We start from the raw sequence: 21,294 nt of genomic DNA on the forward strand, positions 1-21,294 counted from the left end.
CTGCAAAAACTAAAATTAGAGCATAATCCAGTCTGTTCACAATTGTATTCCATATTTGTTTATTATTACTTTATCCCCATTTTTACTCTGGCAAATGGTGTGCTATTTGTATATAAAAAATGTAATCCTGTTAAATAAAGTAGAGAACCCCACCCCCCAAAAAATGTGTTTTTACATGTTAGAAGGAAGATGTTAATCTTCCTTGTGCTTTTTTGCTAATATTTATTTATTTCACAACAGTGTTAAAGTGTTAGTGTTCGACTGCCAAAAGCTTTTGAAATATTATGGGCCGATAAAGAGTTAATCCGTGCCTCCCATCTGCTGTTCTGCCCTGGCCTTGTTCTTCTCGACTGCTGATTCTGAGGCCTTCTTCTGGGCCAGCTGGGCCTCATTGCTAAGCATCTTGACCAGATTCTGCAAGCCCAGGAGGTGTGTGCCATCCACTGGCCAATTCTTAAAGCGGTCTCACTGCTGCATATGCAAAAAGAGAAAAGTTAAGTGATCAATAGTAATATTTACTACTAGAGAGATCCGAGGCTTATGGTCTAAGTGTAGTAATATTATGTACATATATTTGCCTTAAATACCTCAAACTTGGATCCATAGATCTTGACCATATCAATAGGGTTGGTCCACACAGCCTGAAACACCAAATACATCAAAGTTGTCTTACAAAATAATAATTTACTGCAGGTAAATTGATAACTCATAATCAGAGAAGGTCAGATAGTAAGCCAACAACGTAGATCAACCGGAAAAAAAAACAATTTAAAAAAGAAAAGAAACTGACAACAACAAAGGGAAAATAAAATCATTCCACATGGCTCTGATCATGTCTGCTTGGAAATCCTGTTCTGTAAAACTGTTAAAGTAAAAGAGAAGAGGACAGTTCTGCCATGAGCATCAGCAAAGCTAAAACTGATCCCTGCCAGCTTCCATACCTCCATTTGCTTAGTCACCCTTGTAAGTCAAACTACAAAATAAAGGACGTGTCATTAGACAAACACTGTTGCGGTTCCTAAAAAGCTTGTGCTGTAGGGCTCAGCATACTGTATGTTGTTCAGTGTTTAATATACAACTGTGGCTAGCTGCAATACCTTTCTTGTTGGGCTGAATTTACACTTATGGTTAATTTTATTTGCTCACCAACACGTCAGCCCCTAGCTCTACTGGGGAAGTCTCTAGGTGACCACCCTCCATCAGTTGGTTCACCTCCTCAACACTTCTGCAGGAATAATTTTTTGATCAATTTTAATAAAAGTGTAAAACTCTGGAATAGTAACAAATGTAACAAAATTCACCTATCTATACTTGAAGTATCCACTTTATATTGTAGTTCTGTTAGCTTGCCAGCATTTCATCCGTAAACCCTTTAAAAGCAGCTGATTCATATGCCGGCAGTCAGCACTGCTAACCTGGCCATATCGGTTATAAAAGCTTCTATTTGCTTCTGAATAACAGTAGGCTTTAGGGTACCCAAAAACGTATTTGTGAATTGCCAATTGAAAGGTTGTCCAGCAAGTGACAACGCCTAAAGCAATGAAAATCAAATCCCTGTTGTCTTTCCAAGCTAAATCGTTGTGACTTTGTAGTCCATCGCTCTGGTGTAGTCTACACAGCAACAATTGTAGCCGAGCAAATTACCTTCCAGCTACACCTACTGAAAGAAGCCATCTACTTTAAATATAGGCTTTGTTGATCTATATCATTTCGGAGTGTGAGAGCTAACTTATTGCAGCTCAGTTAACTCAAGATGGTTGAGTCGAGAGCAGAGAGCAACTGGCAATAAAAAAATGGGGGATATTTTGAAATGCTTATCCAAACAACGTCAATCTCGGCACTGCACTCTGTTGGATTTTAAAAAGGACACTTGCGAAATATGACCTTTGCAGAGTGCCCGGTTCTAAAGATAACCGTTGGAAACTCGCTGCCCGAAAATAATCCCCTTTACACAGATACACAGGCAGATACTCAGACATCGGAATCAGAATTCGGTTTATTTGCCATGTATGTTATACAAACACTGAATTTACTGTGGCAGGGAGGTGCAAACACTAAACATATACAAATCTTAAATTAAGTAAAGGTACAGAAGTTTAACTATTCCTAAGAACTAAACAATCTAAGAATAAAACCTAAATTTAAATATATAAAAAAATATATATAAAAATAAGAATAAGAAATATAGCTGCAAGCAGCAATGGCGGATTCCTCCAAAACATTGCGAACCATTGAAAAATGTATATTCTTCACAAATTGTCACTGTATAGAAAAATCCAGACTTACCAATGGGATACCAAATCCGAATTGCAATACCATCAAGATCCACAAGGGCCTTCGCTTCAAGCCAAGGAGTGAGTGGGGGCTTGGTCAGCCCACAATTGCCTGAAATGTTGTGTATGCGTCTCGCCAAGCTTGCGCATGTGTCAAGGGAAAGGCTGAGTGTGTGAGAATGTGGAGCGCGCGGGCTGAGGAGCAGGGGAGACATTTCATTAGAAATTTCGTTAGCAATTAGCCAAGCATGCATATTTCAAATGTTCACAAAAGATCGACTGTTCATGTTACCGTCAACTTTTTCTCAGATTTGTCTACTAAACATTCTCAAGAGTCTTCATATGAACTTGTGATTGAATCAGAGTATCAGTTTTGGACCGGCGAATGTGTAAAGCGTTATTTTAGCATTACCGATAAATTTGATTTCCTTTATTTCAATCCTTTTTGAAGATATTAAGTTGCCTTTGCACATTGGAACATGTTGTAGTGTATTCCACGTGACACACCAAGTTTGGTGTTGATATCTAAAACATTTGCTGAGATTTGACCCAACTTCCTGTTTGGTTGCTTTGTTGACGATTTTGATTGGCTGTACCAGACAAACGGTTTTGAAATTCAAAACTCTGAAGAATTCAGTGAGGGTTGCTCTGACGATGATACCTGCCATTTCTGGGGAAGATTGGACAAAAATTGTAGGAGAAGTAGCGAAAAAACGTGTTTCCTAAATCTTTATTGTACAAAAAAATCCAATATGGCGGCCGTTATAGGTTCTTGACGCTTTTTTGACGCTTTTTTCTAACGAATTTCAGAATTTTGGTACAAATGGGATGCGAATGGCATCACTTTGTAAATAGACAATTGGGGCCTGGCCGTAGCGCCACCTATGGATAATGGTGCGTCATTTGTGGTGTGGTAGTTACTCCTGGCCCATACTATCAATGTTTCAGGATTTTGAGAACTTTTTCTAAAATGCATTACCATCAAGATCCACAAGGGCCTTCACTTCAAGCCAAGGAATGAGTGGGGGCTTGGTCAGCCCACAATTGCCTGAAATGTTGTGTATGCGTCTCGCCAAGCCCGCGCGTGTGTCAAGGGAAAGGCTGAGTGTGTGAGAATGTGGAGCACAAGCGCGCTGAAGAGCAGGGGAGACATTACATTGGAAATTTCGTTAGCAATTAGCCCAGCATGCATGTTTCAAATATTCACTAAAAATTTTCATCTTACAGTCAACTTTTTCTCAGATTTGTATACTAAATATTCTCAAGAGTCTTCATATGAACTTGTGATTGGATCAGAGTATCAGTTTTTGGCCGGCGGATGTGTAAAGCATTATTTTAGCGTTAGCGATAAATTCGATTTGCTTTATATATCAATCATTTTTAGAGGTATGAAGTTGCCTTTGCACATGGTAACATGTTGTAGTGCCTTCCACCGATATACCAACTTTGGTGTTGATATCTCAAATATTTGTTGAGATTTGACCCAAATTCCTGTTTGGTTGCTTTGTTGCCAGTTTTGATTGGCTGTACCGGACAAACGGTTTTGAAAATCCAATATAAAAGTAATACCTGAGTGAGGGCTGCTGTGACGATGATGTGTGTCAATTCTGGGGAAGATTGCAAAAAAAAAATGTAGGAGGAGTAGGCTTTCAAAGGTTTTTGATAAAACCGGAAATGGCGGAAAATCTATATAACCGGAAATTGACGTCACAGGGTGCGTTGAACTCGTTTTGATCCAGGGAATCCAATAGTACCTCATTTTTGAAAATCAGTCATACGGTTCAAAAGTTGCTTGTGTAAACACAAGTCCAACTTTGACCCATTGGTGGCGCTAGAGTGGTCTAATGGGATAAATGAAACTTGGTGTAGGTATAGAAGGAACTGTCCTTAATGAGTGTGCCAAATTTCACAAAAAGTTATCCAAGGGTTCTAGGGGATGCAAACTAACAATAACAATAGGTTTCCTCCTTACGGAGGAATCCTAAATATAGCTGCAAGCAGCAATGAGGTGGCCAAGCAGTCAAATGACCCATAAAACACAAGTCCAACTTTGACCAGTTGGTGGCGCTAGAGTGCTCCAATGAGAGACATGAAACTTGGTGAATATAAAGAGGGGACTGTGCTTAATGAGTGTGCCAAAATTCACAACTTTTTACCATATGGTTCTAGGGGCTGCCATAGACTCCAATGGCAGATGAAGTGTAATAATAATAAGAAAAGGTAGAAACACTTAAGTGGCTTTGTCGCTTCGCGGCTTGGCCAACTTTGACCCATTGGTGGCGCTAGACTGGTCTAATGGGATACATGTAACTTGGTGTAGGTATAGAAGGAACTGTCCTTAATGAGTGTGCCAAATTTCACAAAAAGTTATCCAAGGGTTCTAGGGGCTGCCATTGACTCCCATGGAACTAGAATAATAATAACTAGAGAGGGTACAATTTCTGGGGAAATTGTACGGTGTGCTTGCTTGCGTCGGTTGCAGAGGGGTCAGTTTTTGAATGACATTTTTACAACTGATATTTCTGTATATTTTATATAAAAATGCATACTTATTATTTATAAAGATTACATAGATTTAAAAGCATTTTTTTTTGCTGCTCATTTACAACTGAAAATACGAGTGAAGCGTAGAATGAAATAGATGTCTTCTCATTTCCCCTGCAAGAGGCAGCCTCATCGTTGAATCAAAACGAATAAATTTGGAAGACCGGTGTAAAAATTGACCTAATCTCTATGACTTAAACGTCATTTTAAGTTTTTCCCTTCTCATGATATTTTCAGGCATTTAGCCTACTCATTGCATTCATTCATTAATAAAGAACCCCCTTTAAAGATTATTCTACGACGTTACCCGGTAGTAGAAGATGGAATCGCGATTCAAACAGTACCATCTGCTAACTGAAAATATGCCCCCCAAAACGTAAATAAGCTTGCCATTTATTTAGTGGAAAATCGCTCATTCATAAAAAGCTCACTGGTAGCGATCATTGTCAGTAGCAACGCAAAATGCGATATAGCCCTGTGTGGAGAAGCTGCTCCGGTAAATTCTACTACTACGGTACAGTACTAGACTACTGCTGTGTTCGTCTTGGTAGCGATTGCGTTGGTTGAATTTGATTTAACGTTCCGTTGTACGGTTTAGGCTGAAATTAATTATTTTCATGAACAGATTGACAAAGTTTAGGCTGTGGCAATGAAGTTCAGGTTAGTAGTCAGATAGTTTCACCTATTGAAAGACTTTTGATTTAAGTAAGGGGAGTGCCGAACATGTTCTGTCGCCGTTTGACTTCCTAAACAGCTGTGTACAGTGCTGTAGCTAGATGTTTTTGTAGTGTGTCTCGCGCAAGCTACAGCGTTGCAGTGAGCTACACTGGTTTGAAACCACAGGTAATGGTAATTTCACCAACAAATCGTTTACTAATGTCAGAATAAATCCTACAACGAAAATGTATATGTGAGGAATGTTTATTTTAACGATTGAAAACAGATACATCATAGACCACTGTAGTATGTGTTGCCCGGGCAACACAGGCTAATGTCATGATGCTAATATTTCAGTGAAATAGTAGACTACTGTTTCCGAAAGTAGATGTACTTCCTTAATAATATCAGCTTATATTGTACATTACACATCACAATTGTGTGTCTTATCACAAAGTAAAATGAGTAAATATTTATCACCCTGGCCTCTTTGCTTGTGGCGTTTCTGCAGCTGCCTTGCAGTAAAGCTATAGTTAGCCTAGCTATCCCCCAAGTTAACAGATGCGAAACGAATGTTCTGCTACAGGTAGTCATGCGTGTTTTCGTGACGTTAGTGACGTAGTGACGTTAGTAACGTCAGTGACTGTGGCTAGCAAATTAGCCACCGTTAGCTTCACTTTTCGCCACAAAAACTTAACTCAAGCCCAAACCATGCAACGGAACGTAAATTCCAATAGAAGCAACTCAATCGCTACCAAGACGAAACTTTTGACACCTACGTTGTCTATGTAGGCCAAATATTGACTGAGTTTTAGGGGGGCAAAAAGAATAATAATAATAATAATATATATGTGAGAGAACAAAGGTTGTGCTCTCGCCGAAGGCTTGAGCACACCCAAATGAGCAGCATGAGTGGTCAACATAGTGCAATCAGATACTGTGTGAGATACTGGGTTAAATAATGAATGAATGTCAATGGGAGTCCTTGGCCTTGTTGAAGAGGCCAGTACATTTACATTTACATTTAGTCATTTAGCAGACGCTCTTATCCAGAGCGACTTACAGTAAGTACAGGGACATTCCCCCGAGGCAAGTAGGGTGAAGTGCCTTGCCCAAGGACACAACGTCAGTTGGCATGACTGGGAATCGAACTGGCAACCTTCGGATTACTAGTCCGACTCCCTCACCGCTCAGCCACCTGACTCCCACATCCAGTAGCAGATGGAAAGAAACTGTTCTTATGGCGTGAGGTTTTGGTCCTGATGGACCGCAGCCTTCTGCTGGAGGGGAGTAGCTGGAACAGGGAGTGGCCAGGGTGGGAGGGGTCAGCCACAATCTTCCTCGCTCGCCTCAGGGTCCTCGAGGTGTGCAGGTCCTCGAGGGTAGGCAGATTGCAGCCGATCACCTTCTCAGCAGTACGGATGATACGCTGCAGTCTGCTCTTGTCTTTGGCAGTGGCAGCAGCGTACCAGAGGGTGATGGAAGAGGTGAGGATGGACTCAATGATGGCTGTGTAGAAGTGCACCATCATTGTCTTTGGCAGGTTGAATTTCTTCAGCTGCCGTAGGAAGTACATCCTCCGTTGGGCTTTCTTGGTGAGGGAGCTGATGTTCAGTTCCCACTTGAGGTCCTGGGAGAGGATGTTGCCCAGGAAGCGGAAGGACTCCACAGTGTTCACTGGGGAGTCGCACAGGGTGATGGGGGTGAGTGGGGCTGTATTCTTCCTGAAGTCCACAACCATCTCCACTGTCTTAAGAGCATTGAGCTCTAAGTTGTTCTGGCTGCACCAAGTCACCAGGTTGTCAGCTTCCCACCTATAATCAGACTCGTCCCCGTCAGAGATGAGCCCAATGAGGGTGGTGTCGTCCGCAAACTTCAGAAGTTTGACAGACGGATGACTGGAGGTGCAACTGTTGGTGTAAAGGGAGAAGAGCAGAGGGGAAAGGACGCAGCCCTGAGGAGATCCGGTGCTGATGGACCGGGAGTCAGAGACTTGTGTTCCCAGCTTAACGCACTGCTTCCTGTCAGACAGGAAGTCTGTGATCCACCTGCAGGTGGAGTCGGGCACGTTCAGCTGGGAGAGCTTGTCCTGAAGCAGGGCGGGGATGATGGTGTTGAAGGCAGAGCTGAAATCCACAAACAGGATCCTGGCGTAGGATGCTGGGGAGTCCAGGTGCTGTAGGGTGAAGTGGAGGGCCATGTTAACGGCGTCATCCACCTTGGCTCTGTAGGCAAACTGCAGTGGGTCCAGGAAAGGGTCGGTGATGGATTTGAGGTGTGCCAGCACAAGGCACTCAAAAGACTTAATAGAGGTCTGGGCGACGGGTCTGTAGTCATTGAGTCCTGTTGGCCTTGGCTTTTGGGCACAGGGATGCTGGTGGAGGACTTGAGACAGGCTGGCACATGGCATGTCTCCGGGGAGGTGTTAAAGATGTAGGTGAACACCGGAGACAGCTGGTCAGCGCAGTGCTTGAGGGTGGCAGGAGAGACAGAGTCCGGCCCAGCTGCTTTGCGGGGGTTCTGCCTCTTGAAAAGTCTGTTAACTTCACTCTCCTGAATGGAGAGAGTCGTCACTGTAGAGGGGGGAGGGGGAGGCCTCTTGGGTGGGAGGGGTTAGATCAGGACAGTCCAATTGTCTTTCAAATCTACAGTAGAACTCGTTCAGGTCGTTGGCCAGGCGGGAGTCGTTAGTGGAGTGGGGGGCTCTGGGCTTGTAGTTGGTAATCTGCCTGAGCCCTCTCCAGACAGAAGGGGAGTCGTTAGCAGACAACTGGCGCTTCAGTCTCTCTGAGTACAGTCGTTCAGCCTCTCTCACCGCCTTGCTAAACCTTTTCTTCGACTCCTTGAATCTGTCTCTATCCCCACTCCTAAAAGCTTCCTCCTTCTCTGACCTCAACCTTCTGAGCTCTGCTGAGAACCAGGGCTTGTCGTTGTTGAAGTTCACCCTGGTGCATGTTGGAATACAGCACTCGCTGGGGAGTCAGGTGGCTGAGCGGTTAGGGAAGCGGGCTAGTAATCTGAAGGTTGCCAGTTTGATTCCCGGCTGTGCAAAATGACGTTGTGTCCTTGGGCAAGGCACTTCACCCTACTTGCCTCGGGGAGAATGTCCCTGTACTTACTGTAAGTCGCTCTGGATAAGAGCGTCTGCTAAATGACTAAATGTAAATGTAAGCAGTCCTCACAGAAGCTGATGTATGATGTCACAGCCTCTGTGAGTTCATCCAGACTATTGGTAGCAGTCGTGAACATATTTACATTTAGTCTTTCAGCAGACGCTCTTATCCAGAGAGACTTACAATAAGTACATGTAGTGTAAGGGACATTCCCACGAGGCAAGTAGGGTGAAGTGCCTTGCCCAAGGACACAACGTCATTTGGTTGGCATAGCCGGGAATCGAACTAGCAACCTTCTGATTACTAGCCCGATTCCCTAACCACTCAGCCATCTGACTCCCTGGACTCCCTGGACTGTACTGACATATCCCAGTCAGTACAGTCCAAGCACGCCCGCAGATCCTCCATAGCCTCACTGGTCCACTGTTTTGATGTCCTCACAACAGGTTTACAGAGCTTTAATTTCTGCCTGCATGCAGGAATCAGATGGACCATGGCATGGTCAGAGTGACCCAGTGCTGCACGAGGGACGGCGTGGTAGGCTCTACTGACTGTAGTGTAGCAGTGATCCAGAGTGTTCTCTTCTCTGGTTGGGCATTTGATGAATTGTCTGTATTTAGGGAGTTCGTGGCTGAGATTATCTTTGTTAAAGTCGCCGAGTACGATAACAAGGGAATCCGAGTTTGCTCGCTCCACACTCAGAATCTGGTCGGCGAACATGCGTTGGGCCTCTTTAACCTGTGGACCCGGCGCCATGTAGACTCCGACCAAAATGAGTGACGCAAATTTTCTTGGCGAGTAAAAATGTTTACAGTTTATAAAAATTGATTCCAGATCCGGAGAACATTGTTCTGGAGAACGATGTAGCCTACTTAAATACATAATAAGTAAATCTAAGTCACCTAACACACAACTACAATAATTTAACAATAAATAACAGTTACAGTATTAACAAGTAACAACAAAATAAATGCTGAATTGTTATGCTACCTAAACCAGCTTCACTTCATTTGCAGAAAAATGACCATATTTGCCTTCTCTGGCAAGATACGACCTCTCCTGACTTGTCTCCTGGCATGTCCTGCACAGACATGCCAGGAGACAAGGAGAAAACTCTCTCAGATAGTGTCGAAGAGGCCTGTACAGACAGGTTTGAGTTTCATAAGGGGCAAATTGTGGAGGGCTGTCACGGGACCAGGGACTAGGGTTGCCACCTTCAATACAGAAAAATAAGAAGGGACGCCTGCCACGGGGGGTGGGGGGGAGGTTAGGGGGCAGTGGCAGTGGTGGTAAATCACAACTTAAAACATGTTTTCATAAAAATACTAAGATTGTTACATGGACATTATAAAAAGATATCTTCTATTGAAATCAGTATGAACAGATGTGTCTCTCTATCACAACTCAAGTGGTCATATAATAACCATAGGCCAACAAAGTTTGACAGTGAGACCACAAAAAAGGCTTTTAACATCAGTGGACCAGAATTAGTAGTGAGCAGTATTGAAGCATGTCAAGCCTACTTCCTTTTATAAGCGTACTTCTTATTACGCGGGGGGTATCTGGAGCTGCCTCCGCCATTCTTTCAAATCGACTCTCCACCAAGAGACCCGCCCTTCTCTGACTCTGATTGGCCGTGAACCTGAAAAAAAGGGTGGCAACCCTACCAGGGACTGATGTCCGAAAGCTGTCGAACTGCTGTATCCCTCTGCTTGTAGAAGTATTCCGTGTGTCGCTGCATGTTTCAATAAATTCTACGTGCTTCCCCCTTTGCATGTAATCATTTTGAAACATTTGTTGCATTTTGCGATGCCGGAATCCTTGGCCGTGAAATACAGCCACACTTTCGACCGCTTCACATTCGGCACTTTAAATGCACTAAAGGCTAGCTAACGATAGACTAGCAGGTGTAATATATTTACTAGCGATCACGTGCAGTGAATGGTTAATATGCTTTAACGTCCGTTTTGGTGAGCCCAAAGGGAAAATATGGCATTTTGAAAGTAGCCTACATTTACGGTAGCTAGCTAACGGAAGACTAAGTGTGATAGTTTACGTCCGTTTCGGAGCAACAGAGGGAAAATATTTCAGTCCCCACATTAGGTGGAAGCGAAATGAGGAACCAAAATGTGTGTTCTAGGGGTGGACGGATCGATTTAACGTATCGATACCAACATTGGTATCAGTATTGATCGATACTTGCGTGAAAAGATCGATACTTAAGTTTAAATGTCTCTTTTCTACATTCAGTACACAACTCCCTTTACATCATAGTGATTGTGCAAACACCGCTCCTCTTACTTCGCTCAAGCTCACTTTGCCCCTCCCCCGCCTCCCCTGCTATTCTGTGAGTTGTTGCCGGTGTGCACATGCAGTACATGACTCAAGGCCGAATTATACTTCTCCGACTCCGTCCGTTCGTCGGTCCGTAACGGAGTCGGAGAAGTATAATTCGGCCTTGAGTCATGTACTGCATGTGCACACCGGATGGATTGGTTGAATTTATAGTACTCCAAAGGCTGTGGGTGCTGAAAACACTTCACTGCCAGAAGAGTAGGTGGCGCTGCACTGCGATGCTAGCTGGAGCAAATTTACAAATTAGCCGTTTCATCAATAAAATAAGCACATTTTCAACAACTACACTGTCCATTTCTAGTCACATTTTAATTCAGATGCTGATTTACATGTACTGTTTAGCTGAAATATGAATTGTAAACTTACAGCAATGGCGGTCAAAGGATTCTGTTCCATCTTGTTGGTCAAGGCAACTCCGCCCCCGCCCCTGATGCAAGCGGTTCTTAATACGGACCAATCACAGCCAAGGTGTATCCGTAAAATGACAGACGGACGGATAGTCAGGAAAATCAGGAGGTGCACGTAGAGCTCTCCGAGGGGCTCGGAGAGGGCACGGAGAGGGAGTTCCTCATCGGAGAGGGCGTTCCCTGTGTCCGTTTCCGTAAAAACGGAGAAGTATAAATCGGCCTTCAGTCAGCAGCACACTGATGGCTGCATAATGAGAAGCTCAGCTTCTCAACTAATTAAAGGAAAATTTAGTGCTGTATTAGTCATCAGAGCAAGTTAACAGTTAAGTGATAATGAAATGTGCAGAACATTGTTCAAATAAATATACAGTATTGTTTTAAGTGTGTGTCGCCTAAACATATAATAATGACATGAATCAATGACATACGTAATTATAATTACCCAAAAGTAGGTATACCACATCAGTAACACTTATCAATACATATTGACATCTCTGCACACTTGGCAAGTTAGAAAATGAACCTCAGTAGCATAATACACGCATGTGCACAATTAATTGTATTGCTAGCAGTGTATTCAAGGCCACAAGTAGTTGCAATGATGCAACTACTTGTAGGTAGCAAACCAAAATATTTAATCTACCCATTTACTGAAGCTAGTTGGTCCAAGTTTGTTCAGAGTCCATTGCAATTGCAACATTTTGACAGCAAGGAAAGCATTCTTGCAGAAAAAGCAGTGGAAAGATTCAACTTAAATTCAGCACCTCAGAACCTAGGTAATTCTGGATATCACAAGGGTGTTACAGTAACTTCACCAACACAACAAATATAGCTAAAGCACGTAAGAGGAGTGAAAATGCAGGTCTGGAGAAGGTTTTCCAAACAGAAGGTGTGTATGAAATTCTGTATTTTGTATGTTGCTGTTACAATCTAAGTGCACCACATTTTATTTGAAAATTAGTTGACTTACAGTACATAGCATGCTTATTAAAAGCACGGGACGGGCATTGGAGGGAGAAAGTCACATAAGATCATGAAAACTAGCCTCAGATGCTGTTGTCAGCGAGATTTTTTAAGCTGAAGAGAGAGGAGACAATGCCTTTGTAGAGTTTGTACAATAAAGGCTATAGAGTGAAGAGATTAAAAAACATAATCTTTAGGGCCCAGTTTCCCAGACATGGATTAAGCCTAGTCCTAGACTAAAAACGTTTTCAATGGAGATCTTAATTTAATTTTTCTCTTACTTTAGGACTAGGCGTAATCCATGTCTGGGAAACTGGGACTATATGTTTAAGGACAGAGCAAGAAAGACAATGACGAAGGTTAAAGTTCGGGAAATAACTTTTAGAGCAGACCGAGACCTATCGCTCATTTGATTATGTTGACACAGCTCAGTCTACCATCTTCAGCCAGCTCAGTCTACTATCTCCAGTCAGCTCAGGGTCCCATCACCAGCCACTGATTAAAAAAATTAAGAAAATAAGGTTAATTAAAGACAGACAGTGACAAAGAAAAAAAGTTTTTTTTAGCTCAACGAGCTACCATTGTGGTGCAGAGACTTGTAGGCTTACTAGGCTACTTGACGCATGGTCACTTAGGTTGTTTTTACTATCAGCTGATCCTGTTACGAACCATTCCATTAGCTAACAAGGTGATACACAAGTTCTGGTTGGTTGGAGAGTTTAGGTAGTTGAGACGATTGCCTGATAAAGTTGCTAACTTTGAACTAAGCTACAGAAAAAATGTGCAAGAATTGGATGTGCCAACAAACGAAAATGTTTTTGCGTTGTCTATTACGCCACCTTCGCGCTGTCTCGGGGGTCGTTGTGACCCACAGCGTTGTCTATTACGCCACCTTCGCGCTGTCTCCGGGTCGTTGTGACCCACAGCGTGGGAATGAAAGGTTTCACTTTATTTATTTTTGTATTATGAAAAGTTGTCAGAAGACCGCTGTGGGTCACAAGGAACCGGAGACAGTGCGGGGTCTCGTAATAGACAACACAGACGTTGCCGTGTCTAACAAAAAGGCAGAGACAGCGCAATAACCCTCACGCTCTCCTCATTGTCTATGCAACCTGAACTTATCCTTCGCGCTGTCTCCAGGTCATTGTGACCCACAGCGTTGTATATTACGCCACCTTCGCGCTGTCTTGGGGGTCGTTGTGACCCACAGCGTTGTCTATTACGCCACCTTCGCGCTGTCTCTGGGGTCGCTGTGACCCACAGCGTTGTCTATTACGCGACCTTCGCGCTGTCTCCGGGTCGTTGTGACCCACAGCGTTGTCTATTACGCCATCTTCGCGCTGTATCGGGGGTCGTTGTGACCCACAGCGTGGGAATGAAAGGTTTCACTTTATTTATGTTTGTATCATGAAAAGTTGTCACACCACGCATGACACCGTGCTTCACAACGACCCGCAGACAGCACTAGGGATAGACCTCCAGCCCGCCGTCCTGATACATCATCTATATATCCCAGGCATGTGGTGGTGGTAGCGGTAGCGGTAGCAGCACTGTGCTGTGGCTTGAGCAAAGCCCTCTTCTGCAGTCGACTGAGTTGTTCAGTCTTCAGCACACACTCCCGCAGGTCTTCCAGGGTCAACGGGAACCTCTCCTTGGCCGAAGCCCAGCTCGGTGGGGCATGTGGGGCAGTATACATGCGAACAGGATTTGCAGACAGGCCTCTGTAAGGCTGGGTGTCAAACCTGCCCCCACCTCTCATATGCTAAAGTCTGGAGTTTTTGAACGGTCTCAACTTGATGGCCCTCACACCCCATTCAAGATGTGGTCTGATTGGTTGTCCTTGTGTATAAAGGGAATTGTAATGCATTGTTCTGTGGATTCTTCATCTCCTGAGACCTTCTACCTCAGTTCTCCCTTGTCCTACTGTCCTACTCTTTGCTCACCTCTTGCTTTCTCTCTGATTTACAATGATCATGGTAGAGTAGGTAAGATTTAAAGCTTTCATATTGTAACATGTTTGCCTTGTAATTGATTTCATTCATTTGCAATGTTATTAAATGCGTATTTCATTTAACCGTACTTTGACCATTCTTGCTCTGATTTAACCCATAGAGTCAAATACCTGGAATTCTATTTGTATTGGCATTATTTGGTTCATGCTAATACACTGTTCAGTTTCCCATCTTCCTTTAAACCATTCGTAAATGGAATTCGTTTTGGTGACCCCGACGTGATATGTTTCGAGCAACTCAGTTACAGTTTGGTATACCGGCGTTTCAAACCATGGTGCGGTGAGTAAGCATTTACAAATGTACATTAATTGTGTTCCGCCTGGTTCTGTTGGTAGAAGCCTATTACCAGTTTCTGCTATTAGCTCCTGCATAAAAAGAACAAAAAATGGAATGGGAAACTGAAGTTAACAAATTACTTAACCTGTGGGAAGAAGTTAGCGTTAACCGAACGTTATCTGAATTGAGCAAGAAAGACAAGAACGGTCTTAAAACTGATTTTACGCTAGCTGAAATAATTGAACATTGGCGAACTGTAGGAGTCCATAAAAAGAAAGCAGAAAAGAAACAAACATTGAAGATTACTGTACATTTAATTGGCAAATGTCTTCTCAACTCTGTCCTCAAAGCAGCGACCCCTTTTTGTTCCACAAGACAATACACCGTTAACAAAGACAGTGAAGAGACCAGCCATACTGGCTCACATTCTACTGAGTGTTCAGACACAGACAGTGGAATTGTTGCGCAAATCCCCAAACTGCGTTCTACAAAGAACCGTTGAGTTCCTGATCCGCCACGCATTGCTGCCATAAAAATGGCGACAGAGGTAAAACCCAAGCCCCAGCAGCCCCTCATATACAGTGTAACTTCTGTAAAAGACAAGGACACACCGAAATGTGATGTTGGGATCTTGGTAGAAATATGCCTATTCCACCCACACACTTGTTTTATGCTAACAACAAAGTTAGATTTTGTCATGCTTGTCTAAGAAGTGGTCACACTGAGTCCAAATGTTGGGATCTGGGAAAGGGTAGGCCTCCCCCATTTTTCATGCAGCATAAGCTGAGCCTTTATCAAGACAAACAAACCTTAAACTTTTTAACGTGATTACATGCAATTCCAACTATCTTTTACATTCACTTACAGTTAGGTCCATAAGTATTTGGACATTGACACAATTTTCATAATTTTGGCTCTGTATACCACCACAATGGATTTGAAATGAAACAATCAAGATGTGCTTTAATTGCAGACTTTCAGCTTTAATTTCAGGGTATTTACATCCAAATCAGGTGAACGGTGTAGGAATTACAATACATTTTATATGTGGCCCCCCCCTTTTTAAGGGACCAAAAGTAATTGGACAATTGGCTGCTCAGCTGTTCCATGGCCAGGTGTATGTTATTCCTTCATAAAGGGAGTTTGTTATTTCATTGACAAGGAGCAGATAAAAGGTCTAGAGTTCATTTCAAGTATGGTATTTGTGTTTGGAATCTGTTGCTGTCAACTCTCAATATGAAGTCCAAAGAGCTGTCACCATCAGTGAAGCAAGCCATCCTTAGGCTGAAAAATCAAAACAAACCTATCAGAGAGATAGCAAAAACATTAGGTGTGGCCAAATCAACTGTTTGGTACATTCTTAAAAAGAAAGAACGCACTGGTGAGCTCAGCAACACCAAAAGACCCGGAAGACCACGGAAAACAACTGTGGTGGATGACAGAAGAATTCTTTCCCTGGTGAAGAAAAACCCCTTCACAACAGTTGGCCAGATCAAGAACACTCTCCAGGAGGTAGGCGTATCTGTGTCAAAGTCAACAATTAAGAGAAGACTTCACCAGAGTAAATACAGAGGGTTCACCACAAGATGTAAACCATTGGTGAGTCTCAAAAACAGGAAGACCAGATTAGAGTTTGCCAAAAAACATCTAAAAGAGCCTGTACAGTTCTGGAACAACATCCTATGGACAGATGAGACCAAGATCAACTTGTACCAGAATGATGGGAAGAGAAGAGTATGGAGAAGGGAAGGAACTGCTCATGATCCAAAGCATACCACCTCATCAGTGAAGCATGGTGGAGTTAGTGTTATGTCGTGGGCATGTATGGCTGCCAATGGAACTGGTTCCCTTGTATTTATCGATGATGTGACTGCTGACAAAAGAAGTAGGATGAATTCTGAAGTGTTTCGGGCAATATTATCTGCTCAGATTCAGCCAATGCTTCAGAACTCATAGGACGGCGCTTCACAGTGCAGATGGACAATGACCCGAAGCATACTGCGAAAGCAACCAAAGAGTTTTTTAAGGCAAAGAAGTGGAATGTTCTGCAATGGCCAAGTCAATCACCTGACCTATATCCAATTGAGCATGCATTTCACTTGCTAAGACAAAACTGAAGGGAAAATGCCCCAAGAACAAGACAGTTGCAGTAGAGGCCTGGCAGAGCATCACCAGGAACGAAACCCAGCGTCTGGTGATGTCTATGGGTTCCAGACTTCAGGCTGTCATTGACTGCAAACGATTTGCAACCAAGTATTAAAAGTGACAATTAGATTTATTATTATGTTAGTTTGTCCAATTATTTTTGGTCCCTTAAAAAGGGGGGGGCCACATATAAAATGTGTTGTAATTCCTACACCGTTCACCTGATTTGGATGTAAATACCCTGAAATTAAAGCTGAAAGTCTGCACTTATAGCACATCTTGATTGTTTCATTTAAAATCCATTGTGGTGGTATACAGAGCCAAAATGATGAAAATTGTGTCAATGTCCAAATACTTATGGACCTAACTGTAATTCAGGTCCAAATTGTGATATTGCTACATTCCTACTGTATTACCCCTGTGTTAGTGTTTGTTGTAGTTCAAAGATTCGTTGAGGGCAGTTTATTTGTTGCTGCTCCAGTTCCTTTAGCTGCATATGCATAGTGCATATGGTTTGTCCATCCATGAGTTTTGTGTGGATGAGTATTGGGTATTGTGGATCAGTATGTACCTTGTGTGTTTTATAGAGTTGGTGTTAAATGTTCTAGGTTTTATCTAAACTCACAATGGTTCCTGACCTGTAAATGTAGATTGGTATAACTTTTATTTTATTATTGCTGTGTAATTTATGTTTTGTTTATTTTGGACCCAAGAACACTGTTTTGCTTTAATTGCCATTTTCATCTATGCTAGATGATATGTTTGTGTACCTCTCATCTATCAAAAAGGAGGACTGTTAACCTATTTTTTCCATTTGAGTTTTAGGACACTGTCTCACTAATTTCCATTTGTATCCAATCCGACTCTCTCAGACCCCAGACCACTCCAAACGTCACTCCAAACTTTACAATGTTCATTGTTAACCAAGTGCTGTGCTCCAATTGTGTTCTGCTGTAACAGGACAAGAACTTAAGTAGCAGGAATATGCTAACCAAGGGCACGTCTGCATGCCAATACAAAGGTTCTTCCAAGTGATCCTCTGAGCAATAGCCATGATCCAAAAGTGGTCCTCTGAGCAATTGCCATGATCCAAAAGTGATCCTCTGAGCAAACAGCCATGACCATTAGAATCTCAATGCTGACCTGTCTGCAATCAAGTTCCTTTTTCCTATGGGTGCAGGTTATCACACGATGAACACTGCAGCCTTTGCCTGTGCTTTTGTGTCCAAGAGGGAGGATTGTAAGGCTGGGTGTCAAACCTGCCCCCACCTCTCATATGCTAAAGTCTGGAGTTTCTGGACGGTCTCAACTTGATGGCCCTCACACCCCATTCAAGATGTGGTCTGATTGGTTGTCCTTGTGTATAAAGGGAATTGTAATGCATTGTTCTGTGGATTCTTCATCTCCTGAGACCTTCTACCTCAGTTCTCCCTTGTCCTACTGTCCTACTCCTTGCTCACCTCTTGCTTTCTCTCTGATTTACAATGATCATGGTAGAGTAGGTAAGATTTAAAGCTTTCATATTGTAACATGTTTGCCTTGTAATTGATTTCATTAATTTGCAATGTTATTAAATGCGTATTTCATTTAACCGTACTTTGACCATTCTTGCTCTGATTTAATCCATAGAGTCAAACACCTGGAATTCTATTTGTATTGGCATTATTTGGTTCATGCTAATACACTGTTCAGTTTCACATCTTCCTTTAAACCATAGGGGAATTTGTTTTGGTTGTTTGGACAATATTTAACCCCCTACACCTCTTACACCCGCGACAAACGGTGAACGTTTTACGGTCCTTCTTCACTGGGCAGACTTGACATCTCTTCCTCTTACTGGCAGGGACCGGCGAGGTCGGTCCTGCCGATGAGGAGGCGGCGGCGGCGGCTGCTGCTGCGCCATCCTCTCCGGGTCGCCGTTGAGGAGGTGGATCGCGACAGCTGGCCATCCGTAGATCTTTCACAACCGCGGCAGCAGCTCCCATGCGGGGCAGACATCGTCTTCTTTCGATCAGTGGAGTCACGAGGGCCCTTCCGAGCTGCTTGAGGAAAAACCTCCTCTTGTTGCGCTTACGCGGCATCCAGTTGGGGTTGACCTCTCTCCATATCACAAAGGCGTTGTAGGAGGAGACGTCAACGATGTTGCTGAAGATGACGAGGGGCCAGCGGGCTGTCTTCCTTTTACAGCTGTAGGCCGTGATGACCGTATCCAGATTGTCGACACCTCCTTTGTTCAGGTTGTAATCTAGGACGATGGTCGGTTTGCCGTCGTTTCTGTCACTGATTTCAGCGTCTGTGTGGCGTGTGCTCATGAGTAAAACGTTCTTATTTTTCTTCGCGTGGTAGGAAACCAGAGTAGTGGTGAGAGTGAAGGCGAACTGCAACGACAGCACCCGTCGCGTCTTCGTCGTCAGCAGCTCGGATGGGAGCTCGGTCCTGTTCTTTCGCACGGTGCCAACCATGGTCATGTTTCTCGTCGCCATGAGCTCTCGTCCGAGTTCGTAAGAGGTGAAGAAATTGTCACACGTGACATTGCGATCCTTCAGGCCCTCTGTCACGTCGAGCACGACGTGACAGAGGCTTGATTTTGCATCGCACGTGACCCACGACTTGATGCCATATTTTGCTGGTTTGCTTGGCATGTACTGCTTGAATGGGAGTCAGGTGGCTGAGCGGTTAGGGAATCGGGCTAGTAGTCAGAAGGTCGTTGGTTCGATTCCCGGCTGTGCAAAATGATGTTGTGTCCTTGGGCAAGGCACTTCACCCTACTTGCCTCGGGGGAATGTACCTGTACTTACTGTAAGTCGCTCTGGATACGAGCGTCTGCTAAATGTAATGTAAATGTAAATGAAAGGACACCGTCCTCTGAACGCGAGCAGTTGTTCATCCACGGTCACTTCGGGCCCTGGGTCGTAGAGGCGTGGTAATCTCTCTACCCACATATCCCAGACCTCTCTTATCGCCGCCAATTTGTCTGTCGCGCGACTCGCCGCTCGTGTCCCACGGTCGTCAAATCGTATCGACGTTGAATAGGTGTAGAAGAGTTTCAGCTGCATGGTAGCGCGGAAAATCGCTCTGCCGCTTTGCGCGTCCCATAGACTGGCAGCTGCTTCGCCTCAGGACTTGTACACCCCTGCCAGGATTAGCAGCCCTATGTAGGCACGTAGGTCAGTGGCGTCCATGGCTTTCCACTCCTCTCCGCATTTCAGATAACCTTCCCGATTTGTCACGTCCAAGATTACTCTTTCGATTTGTGGCGTGACAAAGAGTAAAAACGCGGAGACGATGTCGTGAGTGTGGGAAACGGCGTAAGCTGTGGGTCCTCTGGGGGTCCTCTCCGTACTGTCACGTTGCGACAGCAGCCTCGGATTCCTCCGATACGCAATCGAACACCATTCAATTTGGCCGTTTTTCGACAAGAAAGTATCTCTGTCGATTTGAGGGGCTTGGTCGGCGTCGTCATCGTCGTGGTTGACTGCGTCGTACTCTTGCCCGTCTTCTTCCTCTTCCTCCTCTTCTGCCACATTCTCTGCACACTCTTCCCCGTCTTCTTCTGACACATCCTCGGCCTCCTCTTCAGACTCACTTTGCTCGATATTGGCAAACATCTGCTGTAGAACTTGCAGTGCACTGAAATCCCGAGCCATAGCTGCGTGACCCTAGACAGAAGCTGTCCTGACCCCCACGGAATGTGTGTTAGTAGCACTTGCCTACAGCTTACGTGACTACATGGACAAATGATTCTAAGGACGCCTCCCTAATTCGACCGCCAAAGAGCGATCACGGATCGTCGAATCGTAAAGGCCGTCTTTGAGATATTGGCCTGCGACGACCATTCTCGGCCGTAGGTTCGGCGAAGAGGTCCGACTGCGGTTTCTCTGACGCCAGACGTCACGTCACCCGTCTGCTTCCGAGGCCCGACCTGCCGCTTGGCAGACGGGTCCGACTGCGGTTTCTCTGACGCCAGGCCAATTCTCCCGCCGAGAGGGATCGGCAATCGTCGAATCGTAAAAGGCCGCGGTTGGACCAAAAATAAAGTGGATGAGACGAGGTCGGCGACACGCATCGATTTCATTTGTCTCCCGCCGTTCCGACCTTATCAATTTAATCTAGGTCAACGTCGCCCGTCTGATTCCGAGGGCCGCCGCACGGTTGCTTGGCAGACGGGTCCCATTGCGGTTTCTATGAAGCCAGGCCAATTCTCCCGCCGAGAGGGTTCGCCAATCGTCGAACCGTAAAGGCCGCGGTTGGACCAAAAATAAAGTGGACGAGACAAGGTCGGCGACACTCATCGATTTCATTTGTCTCCCGCCGTTCCGACCTTATCAATTTAATGTAGGTCAACGTCGCCCGTCTCATTTCGAGGCCTGCGATGACACCTCTAGACCGTGGTATTGGCAGAGAGGTCCAGCTGCGGTTTCTCCGACGCCTGGCAAATTCTCCCGCCGAGAGGGGTCGCTGATTGTCGAATCGTAAAGGCGTCATTAGACTCAGGGGAGATGTTGGAGGCGTGGATCCAACCTCGTCAAGTTGAGAGAGCCCAATGACG

The 21,294-nt window shown here is 44.4% G+C and overlaps 1 pseudogene; it reads right to left on the bottom strand.

The window, feature by feature from the left end:
• Positions 1-300: 300 nt before the first annotated feature.
• LOC136963518 (piggyBac transposable element-derived protein 4-like) lies at positions 301-20,392 on the bottom strand (annotated as a pseudogene).
• Between the last annotated feature and the right edge of the window lie 902 nt (positions 20,393-21,294).

This window comes from Osmerus mordax, chromosome 19, assembly GCF_038355195.1.
Source record: "Osmerus mordax isolate fOsmMor3 chromosome 19, fOsmMor3.pri, whole genome shotgun sequence".
Classification (NCBI taxonomy): Eukaryota; Metazoa; Chordata; class Actinopteri; order Osmeriformes; family Osmeridae; genus Osmerus; species Osmerus mordax.